Source organism: Hypomesus nipponensis, chromosome 2, assembly GCF_054491055.1.
Source record: "Hypomesus nipponensis isolate SF chromosome 2, ASM5449105v1, whole genome shotgun sequence".
In the NCBI taxonomy this organism is placed as follows: domain Eukaryota; kingdom Metazoa; phylum Chordata; class Actinopteri; order Osmeriformes; family Osmeridae; genus Hypomesus; species Hypomesus nipponensis.
In genome coordinates, this window is record NC_140362.1 from 20,389,085 (window position 1) to 20,408,763 (window position 19,679).

At 50.5% G+C, this 19,679-nt stretch overlaps 1 protein-coding gene across 2 annotated transcripts in view; it reads right to left on the minus strand.

Moving 5' to 3' along the window:
* The window catches only part of LOC146301459 (poliovirus receptor homolog), a 63,012-nt gene that overhangs the window by 42,733 nt on the left and 600 nt on the right, over positions 1-19,679 (minus strand). The gene's annotated exons all lie outside the window — the stretch shown is intronic.

Here is a 19,679-nt window from a genome sequence, read left to right on the forward strand (position 1 = left end):
AAACTTTGTTATGCGCATTTTGTAAAAAGAAGGGGGTTGCCTATTTGACGGAACGTAGCCTAGCCTACTGTGAAAGTGTGTGCCTGTCAGATATCAAAATAGACGTTACAAAGACGTTGCGTGTGATATTGAGTTAGTGATGCAACGGTAGACAGAGGGGGCGCGACTTTAACATTTCACTTTAGACTGACGACATGATGAAATATGGCTGAGAGACTGAAAATGGAGTGGAAAAAGCAGGGGATGAAAAATCCAACTCAGGCAGAGGATGAAGGGGGGACCGAGACAGAAGGGGCCGGGGAGGAGAGAGGGGGATGTAGGGATGGCAGCAGGCGTGACAGATATAAGCTTCAAAGCGCGTGAGAGAGATGAACAGCTGCTCGAGGTCTGTGGGGAGAAATGTGCGCGCGACACAGCGTGCGTGCTTGCGTGAAATTGCCAGCCCTGCTACCAACACGACCAAAATGAGCGGGAATGATGAAAGATTCGTCAATAAATCCGGCGTTTGTTTCCGAATTCCACGTCCATTTATGTAGGTCGGTTAACAGAACTCTATAGATGAAACTAGACCGTGACCTTATAGTTTTCCATTCTTAGGCAAGTCAAGCATACAGTACGCATGAGCGGCAGAGGGGAACAGTAGGCAGGAATTCATACAGGCCTCCTGTCACTTCGCCGCGGGGACTACAGCGGGAAATGTACTGATCACACTCGCTGCAATTCAAAATTGTTCTTCTAGCTCGCCTCTGTTTTTCACATTCCAGCACTCTCCCTTCCCTCTCTGAAAGAGGCCTCGCTCAGGTGTGCCCGCAGACGGTAATCTGATCTGGTGAGTTTGCAGGTAAGCGTATGTTTTTCTTTGAGTCATCTGAATCTGAATAGACAAACCCGCTGACTCACTCAAGTCATATAGGCGCTCCCTGCTGTTCGCAACGGAGGAAGGGACTCGGTAACAACTCTACCCGCTCAATCATTTACCAGCTCTGGACAAAGTACACCGCATGCAGAGACAACTCAAACAGGGACTCAAAAAGCAGAAGAAAAAAAAAACAACGTGGATGCTGCATGAATAACACACAAGTCGCTTCATTTTGATCTCAAAAGCAAAAAGCCAACTCGGATGGATAATCTCTCTCCCATACACACTTACAGAACACACACACGCTGGGAGGGGTGTGTGTGTGTGTGTGTGTGTGTGTGTGTGTGTGAGTGGAGCTGTTCTACACCGAGTGAATTATTCAACCCCTGGTGAGAGAGAAGCACACCACTCCTCTTCTCTCCTCCCTCTATTATTGATAAACAGAAATATCTACACTGCACCTGGCCCAGAGAGAGAGGGACAGAGAGAGAGGGGGGCAGAGAGAGAGGGGGGGGGCAGAGAGAGAGAGAGAGACAGAGAGGGGGGTGCAGAGAGAGGGGGGGGGGCAGAGAGAGAGAGAGGAGTGGGGGGGATGGGGACAGAGAGAGAAGGGGGACACACAGAGAGAGGGGGGGCAGAGAGAGAGAGAGGGATGGGGGGATGGGGAGAGAGAGAGAGACTGTCAGAGACTGAATGAGAAGAATGTGCATGCTGTTGTGTGTATGCTGTTGTGTGTATGCTGTTGTGTGCATGCTGTTGTGTGCATGCTGTTGTGTGCATGCTGTTGTGTGCATGCTGTTGTGTGCATGCTGTTGTGTGTAGTCTGTTGTGTGTAGTCTGTTGTGTGCATGCTGTTGTGTGTAGTCTGGCAGCAGGCCTGTTTAGGGGCCAATAAAGACATAACTGTGTGTTTACAGGGGACAAAGAGGACACTCCTACCCTGAGCCAATCAAATCACTCTCCTCTCTCCCATGCTGTCAGAAGGCTCCCCTGTGGCCATGCCCTGCCACAGCGAAGACCTGGCATCCTGCATCTCATTCTACCTCTGCTCTCCCTACCTCCGTTGCTTTCTCATTTCATCGCTCATCTCCTTCCAGTCGTCTGACCCTCTCTACCTGCCTGCAACGTTCTCCTCTCTCTACCTGGACCCTGTGTCAGGGAGGCTCCGGTGCTCCAGACAGGAAGTTCCGGAGCTCCAGACAGGAAGCTCCGGTGCTCCAGACAGGAAGCTCCGGTGCTCCAGACAGGAAGCTCCGGTGCTCCAGACAGGAAGCTCCGGTGCTCCAGACAGGAAGCTCCGGAGCTCCAGACAGGAAGCTCCGGAGCTCCAGACAGGAAGCTCCGGAACTCTAAATTCAGGAGGCGGCTTCCCTGCTCAGGTGTTTGAGTTTGTCATGCCCGCTCTGCCCCCAACACCTCTTCATCAAGTCTGCCAGCTCCCACTGAACAACTCCTCAACATCTCACCTTGAGTGTGTGTGTGTGTGTGTTTGCCAACATCTCACCTCTTTCCTGTGAATACAGATCTTGTGTGTTTTCCAAGTGAAAACGGAAGTCACAGTTGTCTGGGTCGAGACAGCAAGCCAGGTACATGTCCTAACATTGTCCCCGATAACCTCCATAAACAGCCTGAAAATGTGTGTGTCTCCCAGCAAGTGTGTGCGTGTAGATCTAAGTGTGTGTGTGTGTGTGTGTGTGTGTGTGTCGGTCACAGGTTGACGATGTGAAAACGAAGCCTATTTATGGATGTGAAACCACACTTGGGTGTGAGTCTAACAATATGTCAATGCTGATATTCCTGTCTGAGCGCAACAACACCGTCGTCGAGTGCGAGGGATTCCATGACAACACCCCTGCTTCCTCCCAGACACAAGCGCAGCTCTGATTGGCCGGCTCTCTCGTTGCCGTAGGTAACATTCACCTTTCAGTCACCTTGGACAGTTTCCCGGCTGCTGCTGCGGCTCTGTCCAAGCTGTCACTCAAAGCGAATTACGCAAACTGATTGGTCAGTGGGGTCGTTTGTTGCAGCTCTGCCCCAATCAAAAGGTCTGTCACGCCAGTCCAATTTCCGAAATGTGCAAAGATTGAAAAATGTTGCTAGCCGAAATGCCACTCAATCTGACAGAAAACATCTTTTGTGGGGTTTCAAAGCCCATGCTAGCCACACGGACAACGCAGAGTTAACTTCATTACACGTTGAGCGGTCAGAAATCATCAACTGATTGTTTGCAGCGTGCACACACACACAGGACTGAATAAGAATTCAACCACTGTAATGAATCACTGTTGACAAGCCTGTGTTAAAGGTTAGGCTGGAACATTGTATATATATATATATATATATATATATATATATATATATATATATATATATATATATATATATATATATATATATATAAGAGAGAGAGAGAGAGAGAGAGAGAGAGAGAGAGAGAGAGAGAGAGAGAGAGAGAGAGAGAGAGAGAGAGAGAGAGAGAGAGAGAGAGAGAGAGAGAGAGAGAGAGAGAGAGAGAGAGAGAGAGAGAGAGAGAGAGAGAGAGAGAGAGAGAGAGAGAGAGAGAGAGAGAGAGAGAGAGAGAGAGAGAGAGAGAGAGAGAGAGAGAGAGAGAGAGAGAGAGAGAGAGAGAGAGAGAGAGAGAGAGAGAGAGAGAGAGAGAGAGAGAGAGAGAGAGAGAGAGAGAGAGAGAGAGAAAGAGAAAGAGAGAGAAAGAGAAAGAGAAAGAGAGACAGATAAACCAGAAGAATGGAGAGATAAATTAAGAGATAGACAGAGAGAGAAAAATGCAGTCTTTGTTCCCTTGTGTGAGGGAGGATTTCTCCCAGGTAACTGTGAAGTGTGTGTGTGTGTGTGTGTGTGTGTAGGCAGAAGAACAGTTCCCTCTTGCAATTGTCCCTGAATGAGCATGAATAGGTGAATAGGCATCAGGTTCTCTGAACCCCGGCTCTTTGACACTCACACTCCTCCTCGGGCTGACCCAGGGTAAGGTGATCCAGGGAACAGTGGATGAAAGAAGGTGTAGTTTCAAACCACCACCAGGGTGAAAGGGAAGTCATTCTTCTGATGTGAGGATGAATGAAGGGGATCCTGATACCCTCTCACCCCCCCGCCACCCCGCCCTACACACACACACACAGACACACACACACACACACACTGTTTTACCACTCTCTTTCCTGTTCTCTCCCTTCCCTTTCCCTTCTGCGGCGGACAATAATCAACCAAATAATGGAGTTAAATCTCGGTGACACTTCTGATCTTGGTGCTGTGTGTGGAGACAGAGATGGAGTGCTTGACATGAGGGGAGGACAGACGGACATGAAACAAACACAAAACAGAGACAGGGGACGGTGGAAATCAGATCTGACCGCCGCCCACACACACACACACACACACAACAGCACATCTGCTTCCAGCTCAGTCAGACGGGTAGCGGAACAAAGGCGGAGGGAGATTACAGGAGGTGCCGTTGACAGTGCAGCCACTGTTGCGTCGAGAACAGCCCCGGTTGACGACGCTGATCTGAGAGTACAGCAAACGATTTCAGGATGACAAGGACTCCACTTCCCGGAGATCAAAGGCAGGTGGCCTATCCAGCCTCCCGTCAACCTGTCATTACATTTTAGGAAGATCCGGCTTTGTTTACTGTCACCTCTGTCAAGACAAGGATGGACGGATGGAGAGGAGGGGTGAAAGAGAAGGACACTGTCCTTCAACAGAGAGGGGCAGTCGCCTCCCGCTCCGGTGGCTAGCTTCAAAGAACGGAAAGGCTACCATTAGGATGTCTCTGTCATTAACCAGCACTCACACACACACAAACAGTTATGGAAAATATATTCGTTGAGGGTAAACTTGCAACATACCAACACAACATTAGACTTTCAGGTTTTTTTCAGACTGGTAAAAGTTGGGTAGCTTCCATTGTGTGTCTGGAAGCGTTAAGTCTATTTTTATGATCCGTCACAGAACTGGTTTTTCCAGGTGAATTTCAGAGTCATCGAAACTGTCTGAATCATCATCCAAAGCGAAAGACAGAAGTCTTTATGGTCTAAAGCACATGTGTCAAACTCCGGTCCTCGAGGGCCGCTGTCCTGCATGTTTTAGATGTTTCCCTGCTCGAACACACCTGATTCAATTAAATGGGTTGTTATAACGACCATTCATTAGAATCAGGTGAGCTGGATCAGGGAAACATCTAAAACATGCAGGACAGCGGCCCTCGAGGACCGGAGTTTGACACCCCTGGTCTAAAGTTTAGTCACCACAACATCCTGCTCCAAGTGTGAGTGATTGTGTGTGTGTGTGTGTGTGTGAGAATATGGGTGTGTTTTAGCAACGTGTGTGTGTGTGTGAGAGTACAAATTGATTTTGTGTGTGTTTGTGTGGGAGAGAGAAAGGGAAAAACAGCTAAGAATGTGTGTGAGTCCGTGTACGTGTAAAGTATGACACACCTGTCAGAGACAGAGAGAGAGAGACAGAGAGAGAGAGAGAGAGAGAGAGAGAGATATAGATAGAGAGAAAAGAAAGTGGCCCTGGGCACACAGAGACCCAGATCAAACGCTAGCAGGCTAATCACAGGCGTTCGCTAATGAGACTGATCCTCAAAGGGAAGCGATCCTCCTCTCCCTCTCATGAATTCGTTTCCCAGTGAAGAGAGACAGGCGGGAACATGCTGACAGGTTTCAGCGCTGACTGGTGTTCTCCCGAGGTCAAAGTGCAACAGAGATCTGGGATGGACTCGTCTGGCGAAATCCTATCAACGATGAGCAGGAGGGCAACGTGGAGCTCCATAACTCATCTTCCAACCAGGCCCAGCGTGGGAACATGTAGGTCTTCAGAACACACACGCACACACACACACGCACACACGCACACACATACACACACGAAAGGCTTTATCTCTGCAACCGCAAATGACACTGCGTGTTGCGTTTCCCATTAAGGGATTTCGACAGCGATTAAATCCCCACAGCTCCCTTCCCATATTCCCGCTCCGGAGCGCTGGCGTTCCCGGCCAGCCAGGCAGCGTTGATTAGCAGCGGATCTGCAGCGCTGATCCCAGATTTCCATCGGATCAAAAGGTAAGATCCCTCAGCTTGGCGGGGGCCGGGGAGGAACTAATTACAGACTCCCCCTTCTCACACACACACACACACACACACGTCCAGAACCCCTCCCATCCAACCCTCCACTCAGAGCCCAAGGCATCTGTGACAAGCCCCTCACCTCTCCATCTCTCACTATCTCTCTTTGCCATCCCTGTCTCTCTCTTTTCATCCCCTCCTCCATTCCACGGACGACGGTGCACCTGTCAGTGGCTGCTCAACTCACTGCCAACCCTCTCAGAGAGCGAGAGCAGGAGGGAGAAGGAGAGAGCGAGGGAGAGAAAGAGAGAGAGAGATTCTGATCACAACCTGTGATCGGATTCACAGGAAAGGAGAACGGAAGAGAAACAGATCGGCCCTGCCTCGGGGGAAGAAGAAGAATATCACAGTGACCTCGTCTACCTTCCCAACCCCATCTGAGAACACACACACACACGTACAGCCAAGTCACACTTTTCTCATTGAAACGGATCAGTCCAGCTCCAGCAATAGCTCACAAACACATCTTTCACAAACAAAGTTTGTCACTAACTGGCTTAAATAGCTCGACCTAACCAGCAAATGGTTCTTGGTGCATGTGACCGGGAAACGACAGAGGATGTGCTGCTCGGTGACAGGGATGAACAACGGCTGAACACACAGAGGCTTCCGATCCAGATGCTAGTCTGGGGTTACCAGCTGAAGAGGCTGGAAAAAGAGGAAGGAGATGAGGATAAGAGAGAGAGAGAGAGTTGCCCTTTTGACCAGGGACAAAGACTGGAGGAAGATGGCAGTGAAAGAGGGAAGTTAAGAGCTGGAAAGGTTGAGGAGAGAGAGAGACAGACACAGAGGGGGGGGAGCGGAGAAAGAGAACGAAGGAGACGGAGAAAAAAAGCAGCTGCTGAGCTTCACATCTGCTCAGAGACAAGCAGACATCAGCAGACATCAGCAGACTGGAAGAGACCCCACAGAGCCAAGCCCCAGGGGGGGACACAGAGTGGGAGAGAGAGATAGAGGGAGAGTGGGAGAGAGAGATAGAGGGAGAGTGGGAGAGAGAGATAGAGGGAGAGTGGGAGAGAGAGATAGAGGGAGAGTGGGAGAGAGAGATAGAGGGAGAGTGGGAGAGAGAGATAGAGGGAGAGTGGGAGAGAGAGATAGAGGGAGAGTGGGAGAGAGAGATAGAGGGAGAGTGGGAGAGAGAGATAGAGGGAGATAGAGAGTGGGAGATAGAGATAGAGTGGGAGATACAAAGAAAGAGTGGGAGATAGAAAGAGAGCAAAAGGGAGGGGGTTACAATATGGGTGAGAGTGTGGGGAGGCGAGGAATGAAGGGGAAAAGGACAGGAAAGAGAGAATGAGATGGAGGGCGGAGAAGACAATTAGAGATGGACAGACCACGATAGCAACCTGTTGCTCTCTCATGGGGCGTGTTCTCTCTCTTTCTCTCTCTCTGACTGAACAAGAGGGGCCTGTGAGAGACGAGAGCTATAATGGGGGAGGGGTTTGCGTGTGAAAGAGAGAAAGAGATGGAGAGATAAGAGCGTTAATGTGAGTGTGTGTGTGTGTGTGCGCGTGCATGAATGACCCTCCTCATTCCATGCTCTGGCACCGCCCTCACACACACAATGGCAAAAAACACATACAGAACCACGGGGCTTAAGAGAGTGTGTGTGTGTGTGTGTGTGTGTGTGCTACGAGACACTACCATGTTCCCATACGGACCACATCAGAGCCACACCCCTTGCCTTTCTGACCGGTGTCTATGTCCTTTCCGCCTAAGGTTCCTAGCTACGAGCTACTTCTGCACTTCCCCCCCTGCCAACACTACTGGAACACAACAGTGAAGTGCACACTTTACGATCCTATGGGGTCATTTGGCAGCAGATGAGTGGAATGGAAGTTTATTTATTTTTTGCATCTCAGAGGTCACGGCGCCTAAGCTAGGCTAAGCTAACAGGAAGTACAAAGCCGTATGGGGGGTCCTATCTCAGCAGCCAGCATGGAGGGATAAATGGCGCCGCCCAGTTTGAGCTCGCTCCATCTCCCTTCTCTTCTTATCTGTCGCTGTCTCCTGCCTACTCCTCCTCCTCCGCTTCTGGAACAATCTACCCACGCAGCAGGCTTTCGCAAAATATTTACTCAGCATGTTCGAATACAAAAGGCCTTTTCCCCCCCACTTGCTGTTGCTACACAAGCACACCCACACACACACACACACACAGGTTTTAAAACACACCTGTTTATTATCGAAACTCCTTCGGTAGGCCCCCAACATCTTTTAACCAACTTTTCTACTTCTTCACACAAACAGCCACAGTAGGTGCTTTGCCTTTGTGTATATGTTACTGTGAACACACACACACACACTTCCTGTTCCACATTAAACTCACGTCACACTCAACACCTCCTCCTCAACTTGTTCCCTTGTTTCGCTTTCCTTTCCTCATCTTCAATCTTCACCTCTCTCTCTGTGTCTGTCTCTCTCTCCCACCCCCCATCTCCCTCTCTCTCCCACCCCCCCTCTCCCTCTCTCTCCCTCCCTCTCTAGCTCTGTCACCCCCTCCTCTCTTCCGTCACCCTCCCCTTCCTCCTTGCCTTCATCACCCCCTGCTCCTCTCGCTCTCCTCAGCCATTCCATCATCACCACCCCCACCCCCACCCATTTCTGACTGTCTCTATGGTTCCACAGGCTGCACCTGTGTCTCATTACCGCCCCTGATGGCTCGGTAACAGGCTCCTCTCTCTCTCCCAGTCTCTCTCGCTCTCCCACTCTCTCTCCCTTTAGCTACTGCCAGGCCCCATTTACCTCTCCCCATGGCACACACTTTCCCCTCACTCTTCCTCCCTTTATCTCTCTCCACCCCTCGCTCTCCCTTTCCTCCCCATTTCCATGTCCCTTCTGCCAGAGGAGAGTTCGACTCTGATGGTACTGTAAGATATCTGCTTCGTCCCCACAGTCTAGGCTCAACAGTCCACGACGAGCTGGGCAACCCGCTGCCGTTCCACCGCACGTCAGAAACGAGGCCGTTCCTCCGGTTGCCCGATATGTGACCACACAGCTTGGTGTCAAAGACCACGGAGGGCATCCCGCTCAGCAACACAGCGGTCGCCACGGACACAGCGCCAATCCTCCTCCCACATGGAGCTCCTTCGCTCTCTTTGCTCTGCTTAGCGCAGTTTGTCACATCTGCCACCCCATAATTATGTCATCGACGGGGAAGGCACAATTTAAAGGGCAGAGAAAGAAAGATTATGAGAGAGAAAGTGCGAGAGAGAGAGAGAGAGAGAGACTGAATGTGTGTGTGGTGAGTGTCAATTATAAACCCTGTTCACCAGTATGAATCTACAAAACGACCTCGCTCGAAAGGAGCTCCACCGTGTCTGACTTCCTGCACCGGCAGCACGGAGCACAGCCACCCACCCCGAGCACACAGCACACCGCCTGCCCCCTGCCTGCACGCGGGTGGGCTTTGGGAGCGGAGGGAGAAGTAGGCCAGCCGGGCCCAAGAAACGCAAAAGACCAGACCAGAGAGGGTGAGGGAACAGACACAGACAGACAGAGAGAGAGAGAGAGAGAGAGAGAGAGACACACAGAGACACAGAGAGAGACACAGAAAGAGAGAGACACAGAAAGAGAGAGACAGAGAGAGAGAGAGAGAGAGAGAGAGAGAGAGAAAGAGAGAGAGAGGGGGATACTGTCAGCTGAAAGGAATGAGGGGAGGGAAGGAGATAGTTGGGGAGAGGACGGGAGCTGTCTGGTATGGAGAACAGAGCAACATGAGAGGAGGGAGGGAAGGAGGAGGGAAGGTGGAGGGGGGAAGGTTGAGGAGGGAGGGATGGAGGAGGGAGGGATGGAGGAGGGAGGGTGGAGGAGGGAGGGATGGAGGAGGGAGGGATGGAGGAGGGAGGGTGGAGGAGGGAGGGAGGGATGGGGGAAGGTTGAGGAGGGAGGGATGGAGGAGGAAGGGTGGAGGAGGGAAGGTGGAGGAGGGAAGGTTGAGGAGGGAGGGATGGAGGAGGGAAGGTTGAGGAGGGAGGGATGGAGGAGGGAAGGTGGAGGAGGGAGGGATGGAGGAGGGAAGGTGGAGGAGGGAGGGATAGAGGAGGGAAGGTGGAGGAGGGAGGGAAGGAGGAGGGAAGGTGGAGGAGGGAGGGATGGAGGAGGGAAGGTGGAAGAGAATGCTGAAGGAGGGGAGGATGGCTGGGAAGCTTACATCAATAATCTATGCAGGATAGAGCCGTTCCATGTTAAAGGGAGGCTGGAGAGAGATAAGAGACGCAGGGAGAGAAAGTGAGTTAGAGAGAAAGTGATAAGCGAGACACAGAGAGCGAGAGAGCGACAGAGAGCGAGAGAGAGAGAGAGAGAGAGAGAGAGAGAGAGAGAGAGAGAGAGAAAAAGTTGCATCTGTAGGTGAGCCCCGGGGACATCTATTTAAAACTAGAACAATTGAGGATGCTTGTGTTCGTTTACACAGCAGAGGAACCGGCTCCCCCCACCCCCACCCCCTCCTTCCCCCTCTCCCCCCTCCTCCTCCTTCCCCCTCCTCCTCCTCTTTCCCCCCCTATCTCCTCCCCCCTCCCCTCTCACTCCCCCCTCCTCTCTCACCCCCCCCTACTCTCTTTCCCCCTCTCTCTCCTCCCCCCTCCTCTCTCTCCCCCCTACTCTTTCCCCCCTCCCCCCCCCCCCTCTCCCGAGGCTGTGTCTATTTAAATGTGTGTTTAATCGCTGAGTGTTGGAGCTGTAATCACGGCTGGCGTCACAGCATGCCCCCCCCCCCCCCCCCGTCTCTACCTTTCCTCTGCGCCCGCAGCCCTGTTCTATCTCTCAGTCTGTCAGACCACACACACACACACATCTCCAAACCCCCACCCACCCACCCATCCAGAGGGGCTGCAGAGCGACAGAGATGAATTCATGAATCACTGACGGACAAATCAGCTGCCAGCTAGCGTGCGTGCTCACTGTGGGGGAGAGAGAAGAGGGAAGGAGGGTTTCGTGTTTTAAAGACTTAAAAGGAGCAGATAAATCAGGAAGTGGCCCTCTGGCATGCCAGGGGGCAGAGGGCACCCGGGAGGGCTTTGTAACATGTCACCACCAGCCAGGGCTGCACAGGAAACACACCCACACACAGGTACACACACACGACAAACAACCATGTATGTATTGTGCACAAGAGTCACGAGAGCAACCGTCAGGAGACGAGCATGCATCAGCCGATCTACATGCATCCAGGATGTAAACACACAGTCCTAGCATGATGTGCACACGAGAGAGAGAGAGAGAGAGAGAGAGAGAGAGAGAGAGAGAGAGAGAGAGAGAGAGAGAGAGAGAGAGAGAGAGAGAGAGAGAGAGAGAAAGAGAAAGAGAAAGAGAGAGAGACTGAATGTGTGTGTGGTGCGCGCAGGTCTCTAGAGCGTCGGGAATACAGGGAAACCAGGACACAAGCACAGATACCAGCCACTCTCCATTAGGTCGACTAGGTGTCCGGGGGTTTGGGGGAGGGGACGGGGGCTCTGTTCAAAGACAGTACTGTTCTTTCCAACAGGTGTGGCAGTAGTGGTGGGGGAGAGAGGGGGGGACAATAAGAGCCTTTTTATGTAGTCTCTGTGGATCTACCTACTTTGGTGCTTTTGTCCAGGTAATAGTTTCAAGGCTTGGGGGGGCAGGGGCAGTGTGTGTGTGTGTGGGGGGGGGGGTTGCAAGGGAGTGAGGTAAAAGGCCATGAACAATAGAGGCTCTGTTTCAGTAGCATTCTTTTTCTCTGGCAGGCAGGCAGGCAGGCAGGCAGGCAGGCAGGCAGGCAGGCTGACTGGTACTGTATCATGGTGTCAAGGCTGGAGCACGACAACCGCTGAGGGTTCCAAACTGGCCATCGTTTCTTCCAATCAGGTTCGCCGCGTTGAAGGGCTTTATCCTCAACAGGGGGAGACTCTGCGGTCTTAAGAGTGTGTGTGTGTGTGTGTGTGTGGGGGGGGCACAGCCTAGCTGTCTGGGGCCCGGCAAAGTGAGACAGGTCTGTCCTGATAACACCAAGCATCTGTTTCCTCTTCCCCTCCCTTTCGCCTCCCTCCCTTTCGCCTCCCTCGCAGTCTTTTGCAGGGGAATCTGTGATTCACAAATGAGCCGGAGGTTTCTGTGTGTATGTGTGTGTCATGGTAAACGAGTGCCATTCTACAGCCAGTGTGAGGGAGGGTAAAAGGAGGTGGGGAGGCGGGGGGGGGGGAGATGATCTAGGGGAGACATTGTTGCACTGTCACTGCAACTTAACCTTCAAAAATAGCCTAGTGGGACAGCAAGCGGAGGAAGGAGGGAGAGGGGGAAGGAGGGAGAGAGAGGGAAGGAGGGAGGGAGACAAGGACAGAGGGGTGGAGGGCAAGTCGGAACAGAGGCACAAAACAGGCTGAAAGGGGGGGACAGTCTAAAGAGGCTGAGGTATGGAGGCTGCTATAGTAGAGAAAAGTATATTTACTGAGGAGAGAGAGAGAGAGAGAGAGAGAGAGAGAGAGAGAGAGAGAGAGAGAGAGAGAGAGAGAGAGAGAGAGAGAGAGAGAGAGAGAGAGAGAGAGAGAGAGAGAGAGAGAGAGAGAGAGAGAGAGAGAGGGGGGGGGGGGAAGAAAGCAACAGAGGCAGTTTGAATTGGTAGAAACTCTGATGTTGATGTAGGTGAAAGAGACAACTGGGGAATTGGACGCAGGGGAGGAATGAGAGAGAGACACAGAAGAAGGGAACCAAAGACAGTCCAATTACAGGAAGAGAAGAGAGGGAATGATGACTAAGAGAAGAGGGGAGAGGGGGAGAGAGAGAGAGAGACAACAAAGGGAGGGCTAAGCAGAACGAGAGGGAGGAGATATGGTAAGAGACAGCAGCTTACTAAGCAGATGGATCAATTATGGGGACTGAATTACTGAGAGGAGGAAGTTAAGAAGATGGGAGAGCAAATCAGCAGAAACCTAGAGAGAGACAGAGACAGTGTGTGTAGGACTAGGACTATCTTGTATGTCCAGCCCAGTAATACCAACCTATCCTCTGACATGCCCTGATGACTAAACATTCAGCAGATAAGTCGTCCAACCTGCTGCCTCAAACGCACTTCTTAGCTTTGTACTGCTGTATACCTTTACAGGAATTTCAATGGCGTGGTGTCATTGGGTGTGCAGCCTATATTCTCTCTCACATGTGTTCATTATTTATTCATAAAGATCGCGTTGCTTGTATCGGCTGGAAGGTTCTGTTGCACTGTTTCGGTCAAAAACCTACGCACGATTATCTACAGTAGAACTTCAGTAGCTCGTTAGCTTCTGAGAGCTAGCTAGGTAGACCAGCTAAAATTACAAATCGACTGCAGCAGAAACGCCACAGGCACAAGCCAGGGTGCTAACATTTAACGTAGCTAGCTATGTTTCCAGGCTGGGATAACAACACCCTATACTTTCGCTCTTCGTACTGGTTAGTTAGTAACCATACAGAATGAAGTAGCTAGCTCAGCTGTAGACTACAAGTTACTTACCGCCGGTCCTGTAGAGCAATCAATGCAATTCAATATCCGAAAGCTTCAAGTGGATAACACTGCAACCCCATGGGCGCGAGTTGCAAGGTAGTTTTTCCCATAGAAAAAGGGAGTTGCGACACTTCCATAGACTGCCATTGATATCAACTTTTTCTATGGCTCAGGTTTTCCCTACTCATGGCGCGGATATTCGGTCACATGACCCCAGAGTCTTCAGACTGTGACTGTTGTTATTGACACGTAATGATCGTGAGATGGCGCTTCTTGCATAGAGAAATGGAAAGGTCGGAAAATGAAATCGATTTGTCAATCTGTCATTTATTTCTGCATCAATAGTCGTGATTATTTCATTTGAACGTGTGTTGTATAGCCCTTCAATCATTCAGCAAACGTAATTTGTTGGCTGAAGGATGTCACACACGTTGCGTGTTAGAGTGCGGTTGGTTGATGAATAACCCAGCCTGACATAGCAACATTCTATAGCCGGCTGACTGATCGCATTGTTGTACCCAGTAAATCCATGAACACACAGGGACATCATAAACATGGAATAGGCTAATTAGATCCAGTTATCCTGGCAAAACACGTCATGTTCTTCATTTACTGTCAAGACACGGTCCCCAAGTAGCCTATTGTAAAAATGAGAGCCAAGTGTAATTAGTTTGGAAATTGTAGGCTTAGGCTACTTGATGTTACATCTTGATGCTTAGCATGGTCACTTTTGGAATAACAAGACAGTTCTCCTGTCAAACGATAAATTACTTTTTTATCCTACTGCAATCACTTCTTTTGGACATTAGCAACAGAACAGAACCAACTCTTATCTAGGGTTAGGGTTAGTACACTCTTGGCATGAGGGAGACAGGATGTGTTTCCCGTTAAACTCAATTTGATTGCTTCACTGTCCGCCTTGTGAAGAGTTGCTGATAAGTGTGAACTTGACGCAACCTTCTCAAAGTCAGATGTGACTGAGATCTGGCTGGGGAGGCAGACAGTGTGTGTGTGTGTGTGTGTGTGTGTGTGTGGCAGAGGTGTGCGTTGGTAATGAGACCAGAAGAGACAGTGTGACGTCACTCGGATAACACTTTCAGAAACGATGGAAAGGTGTGAAAGAAAGAGTTGAAGAGGTGAAAACTCTGGGTTGCCCTTTTAAAGATAGAGAGGGTGATCGAAGGGTGGTGAGGGAGGAAGGGAGGGAGGGAGGGAGGGAGGGAGGGAGGGAGGGAGGGAGGGAGGGAGGGAGGGAGGGAGGGAGGGAGGGAGGGAGGGAGGGAGGGAGGGAGGGAGGGGTTTCATGCCGCTGTCATCCCGACAAAGCCAGACCTAAATGTTTTCAATAACACATAAGGGCACCGCATCATCCACTGATCAATACGCGATCAATAACACAAACCACTGCCCTTCCACCTCACACACTGCATTTAGACACATTAAGGTGACTGCTAATGAGCTGTGTGTGCTTGAGTGCATGGACATGGTCAGGACACTCCCAAGGCCTCTGTGCTCACTTCCACTGAATACGGCAAGCAGAGGATTTGAGAGACAGAGAGAGAGAGAGAGCGAGAGAGAGCAAGAGAGAAAGAGAGAGAGAGAGAGAGCGAGAGAGAGAGCAAGAGCGAGAGAGAAGGAGAGAGGAAAAAGACGCCAAAAGGGATAGAGAAAACGAGAGACGTAAAGAGAGGGAGGGTGACGGAAAAACAATATGAAATGAGTACGGCTAATTAGTCCATTTCCATTTATGATGAAGGGATATCTCATATTTCAACTTGGAGTTATAAATGTTAAAGTGGGGGTGATGGTGTGGGGTACGACAGCTAAATTAGAGATGAGCAGATCAGCGTCGCCCTCTATTCATCTCTCTCTTCATTCCCCTCTCTCTCTCCCTCTCTCCATCCCACCCTCCAAATCCCCGCTGTCAAGATGACTGGTTAAGGAATGTGAAAAATGATGTCACCCTCTCTCCCCGCAACACTTACTTCCTTTACCACACGTGACCGGCCCTGGTCTGGATAGTAGTTCTTCTTTAATCAAATTCAGGGGATTTTTGAAAATGTCCCTTTCTGTTCAGTGGTTCATGTGCTGGAATTTCCCCAGTTCCCCTTCCGGAAGCAGCTGAACTGGACCAGGATCCAACCCTGTCTTTCACAGCTTCACTCCGCCCCGCCCCGCCCCGCCCCGCCCCCCCCTCCAGCCGGCAGCTTGTGGTGGCCGTTCAGGTTAATAGTCAGATTTACAGAAGGCTGTGTGAACAATGTGGGAGCAGGTGTGACTAAGAGGCTGTTAAAGCTGACCGGATGACGACAGTGTTGTTCATAGAAAATGAGCCTGTTCAGCAACAAGAGTCACTGGCTGATTGCACACAGTCTTTAAAATCCCTCTGAAACATGTCTGCATGTATGAAGTTTGCGTGTGTGCAGAGTGTGTTCCAGACACAGGACTGACCCCCAGACGACTGGTGACCTCTGCAAGACGATGTTTACACAACGCCCCCCTCCCCACAAGCCTCCCAAATGAATCTTAATGACGTTTGGCATTCTTGAAGAGAGATGAGGGGGTTTTCTCTGCCATTTTCTTTTGATTCGATGGGACCGACTCCAACGATCTGGCAACCCTGGGAGCAGAGTGCAAACCAGCCCAGTGGGGAGGAGGGAGGGAGGAGGGACTGTGGGGGGGGGGGTGCTCTCAGCATGACCTCACCACAGGCCGTCATCCTCCCAGCATGCTTTGAAAGGAGCGGAGGTTGGGGGGGGGGCTCTAACTTGAGGGGGGCGCAGAGATTTCTGGCACGGAGGAAGTCCTCTATCATTACCTACTGTACAGTACCACGTCTGGAAATAATACTCCAAAAGAGCGTGTCAGTTAAATGAACACACGAGGGCTGAAAGAGGGTGATTTTAGATGTCTGTTGGAGATAGATGAGGGGGTGGCTGGGATGACACACAACTACTTCCTGAAGGAAGCACCAGGATAACACACAAACACACACACGCGCACAAAGTGATGTGACGACTGGTCCCCATTATTGGAATGTCATCTGACTTCCAGCCTAGCCTCGGGCTACACTCCCTAATTTATCACTAGCTGTGAGTGTGTGTGTGTGTGTGTGTGTGAGGGGGAAGGGGCGGGCCCTCTGTCCGTCTGTATGTGTGTCAGTTCGAGAACGATTATCTCTCAACCCTCGCAGTCCAATACGAGCACTTTAAAAACGGAGAGAGACGTGACCACGACTGCCGCTTATCGACGTCCCCCTTGTCACCGTCTCTCCGTCCTGTGGGAAGGTTTCCCCCGGCGACAACGTTCCCTTGCTGGGTTCTCACACAGCGTGGCGCTACCTCCTCCACGTCCCTATCAGTCTTCCCAGCCCGTTCTCGGCAGGCATCGTGACGCGCCATCCATTTTATCGACAACGAGAGGAAGCGTGCAGAGGCAAGCTGGGATCAAGACCACATGTGCTGGGTAGAATCCACACACACCCCATTAGCATTCCTTTGACGAGACCATTAGACTGCATATTCCAACACACTTCTGTTGGCATCAACTGATGCTGGCTGGCGAATGTGAATATGAGTTATTGATCCGGATTTTCTCCAATCCGATCCCTGCGCGTGTGTGTGTGTGTGTGTGTGACTGCCAGGAATGCATCTAGTAACGCAGTCGAAGAAAGGGTTACCACACACGTGCACACACACACACGCACACACACACACGCAAATCTGACCTTTTCACAATCCTTTTGGCATTTACAACTTGGATGTAAATGCAGAGGGGAAAGAAGGATAGCTCATTATCATAACGATAAGACCTAAAGTTGACCACCAGAGACACAGAAACACTCCCTGGCACCTACCCACGACTGGTATAACAGGGCTAATCAAAGACAGGGGGGGGGTCATTTAACAGCTTGAAAACATTACAATTTCATCCACCGAATGAAATTCTGCTCTTGACATTAAATAACTACCTGTCCGCCACATCCAATATTCACACCGAGCGTCATAACGTTAGTTCTCTCTCTCCCTCTCCCCCCCCCCCCACACACACACACGCGCACACACACACACACACGGCCTTATAGTCCTTCTCAGACACTCATAAACAGCATGGCCTTGAGCAAGAGGTGGAGGGGGGTTGGCGGGGGAGGGGGGGGTTTGAATAAACCAATGACTAACGTCGCTCAAACAAAAGCAGCGAGCAGGAGCATGAAAGATGGGTGAAAATAAAAGGCAAGAGAACAAGGCCCCTGTATGTACTGGGCGGGCAGGGGTGGGGGAGGGGGGAGGGGGGTGGGGGTGGGGCAGGGGGGCATGGGAGGGGGTTGGGGACTCAAGTGGTGGTTGTGGAAGGTGGAGGAGAGAAGGGGAGGAGTGTTGCCTGTCTGAATCAGTTACTGCTTGAAGTCTTCTTTTTTTTCCTCTTTCTTCATAGTGGCAGCCTGCCACAGTGTCACTTGAACGCCCCTTAGACACACACTCACACACACACACACACAACTTGGGCTTGGGAGGGAAGCCACCTGTTTCCACGGCATTGAGTAAGGGGCACCCGCCAACATCAGCCCAAATGTCTCGCTGTGTGTTTCAATAGGAGAGCAAGCCTCGGTAATCATAATACTCATTACAACCTCCCTCCCCCCCACCTCCACCCTCCTACCCTGCCAACAGAGCGTAAGTCTGGGATATCTAACCCCCCCCCCCACTGCCTTCGTTTGACCCCAGTCTGCCTACCCGATTCCCAGTCACCCCCCTGCATGCACGCTGTCTACTCAGCCGGAAAGACAACTCGGCTGTGGCCCCCCCCTCCACCCCTCTTTCAATAAAAACATCTCCATGGCAACGGGTTCAAGCCTTTCTGACCCACATAGGCCCCTACCTTCGTTCACCGTGAGGAGGAGTGGGGGGGGGGGTATTACAGGGTGATATTAGGCGCAATTTTCTGAAGGAAATGGAGGGCCGTCTTGATTTGGAGCGTTGCAAATTGGCCATGGAATATGAACTGCAAAGCTGGCTTTTATTAAAGCTAAACTGAGGAAAAGTGAACAGTCCAAGTGCTCTTAATTGAATTTCTTTTTGAGAATTGGTCAATGCGGCTTTTCAGAAAAGCCTTGAAAAACTGACTGTCTTTGTTGATCTTGGGGGTGTGCTGCTCAAGAGGTCACCTACAACTACAGCTAAACCAGGTCAGAGTCGTATACTTTGAAATGAACTGGAGAAAACAAAGCACTGTTTCCAGTTGAAGCGGTTAACCCAGCGCGTCCTTCTATAAATATGCAAAAGCTTTAGTTTTTAGTTTTTTTCTACTTGTTTTCTCTTGAGTAAGTGCACTTGATGTTGTATAAAATGGGTTTGGGCATAAGAGGTCCAGTCCATGAATAAGTCAGGAGAGTGAACGCATTTCTGCTGCCGCTATGATGAACAACAATACCACAATCAAGTACCCATGCTAACGTTATGGCGCACAAAAGTTAGGCATGCATAGCTGCCCCAATTATCCATGAGACAAACAAAAACAAAAAAGACGGGTGCTATATGGCTATTCTCAGTCATATGCAGTGCAGACGCACTTCAAGGTATTCTGTTTCATTATATTATCTACCTGGTTTGAACACTTCATAGACGTTTGGAGAAACCCCTTGCGCCCATAACTGGAGACGGAAAACACCTACATTTTTTATTTCTATGCGATGTTGTCAGGCCCAACCAACAAGTATTGACATGCAGGTCCAATTCTTCACCAATTATGATTTATCACATACAGTATATCGCTTCTTTTTTTTTTACAGGAATGCAAACAAAACAGGAGTTTTTGTGTCACCCAAGACAATTCTACTGTGGCAGGCTTTTAACCGTCACAATTATGAAGCTTGTGTTGCTGACATCTACACCCTGTTGCTCTCACGGGGTAATTTAAGCTACATTAAAGAATACTTCTGTCCTCATTTCTGTCTCTTGGGCTGGAACTAATAGAGGTTGATGTCTAAGATCGGGGGAAGAAAAGACGCATGGGGACGTAAGGAATTGAGGGACAAGCGTCCAGAGAAAACGAATAGAGGGCACGCAATTGTTTGGTTTGTATTAACGAGTGACATCAGTCTACATGAACGCTGGCCTGCACCTGCTAGGCAGAGCCACACCTTAGTGACACGGTGTAGCCTTCTATACCGAAACTCAGGTTTCGAGTGAGATAACAGAATGTGTAGTCGCGAAAACATATCGAATGACTCATTCACTTA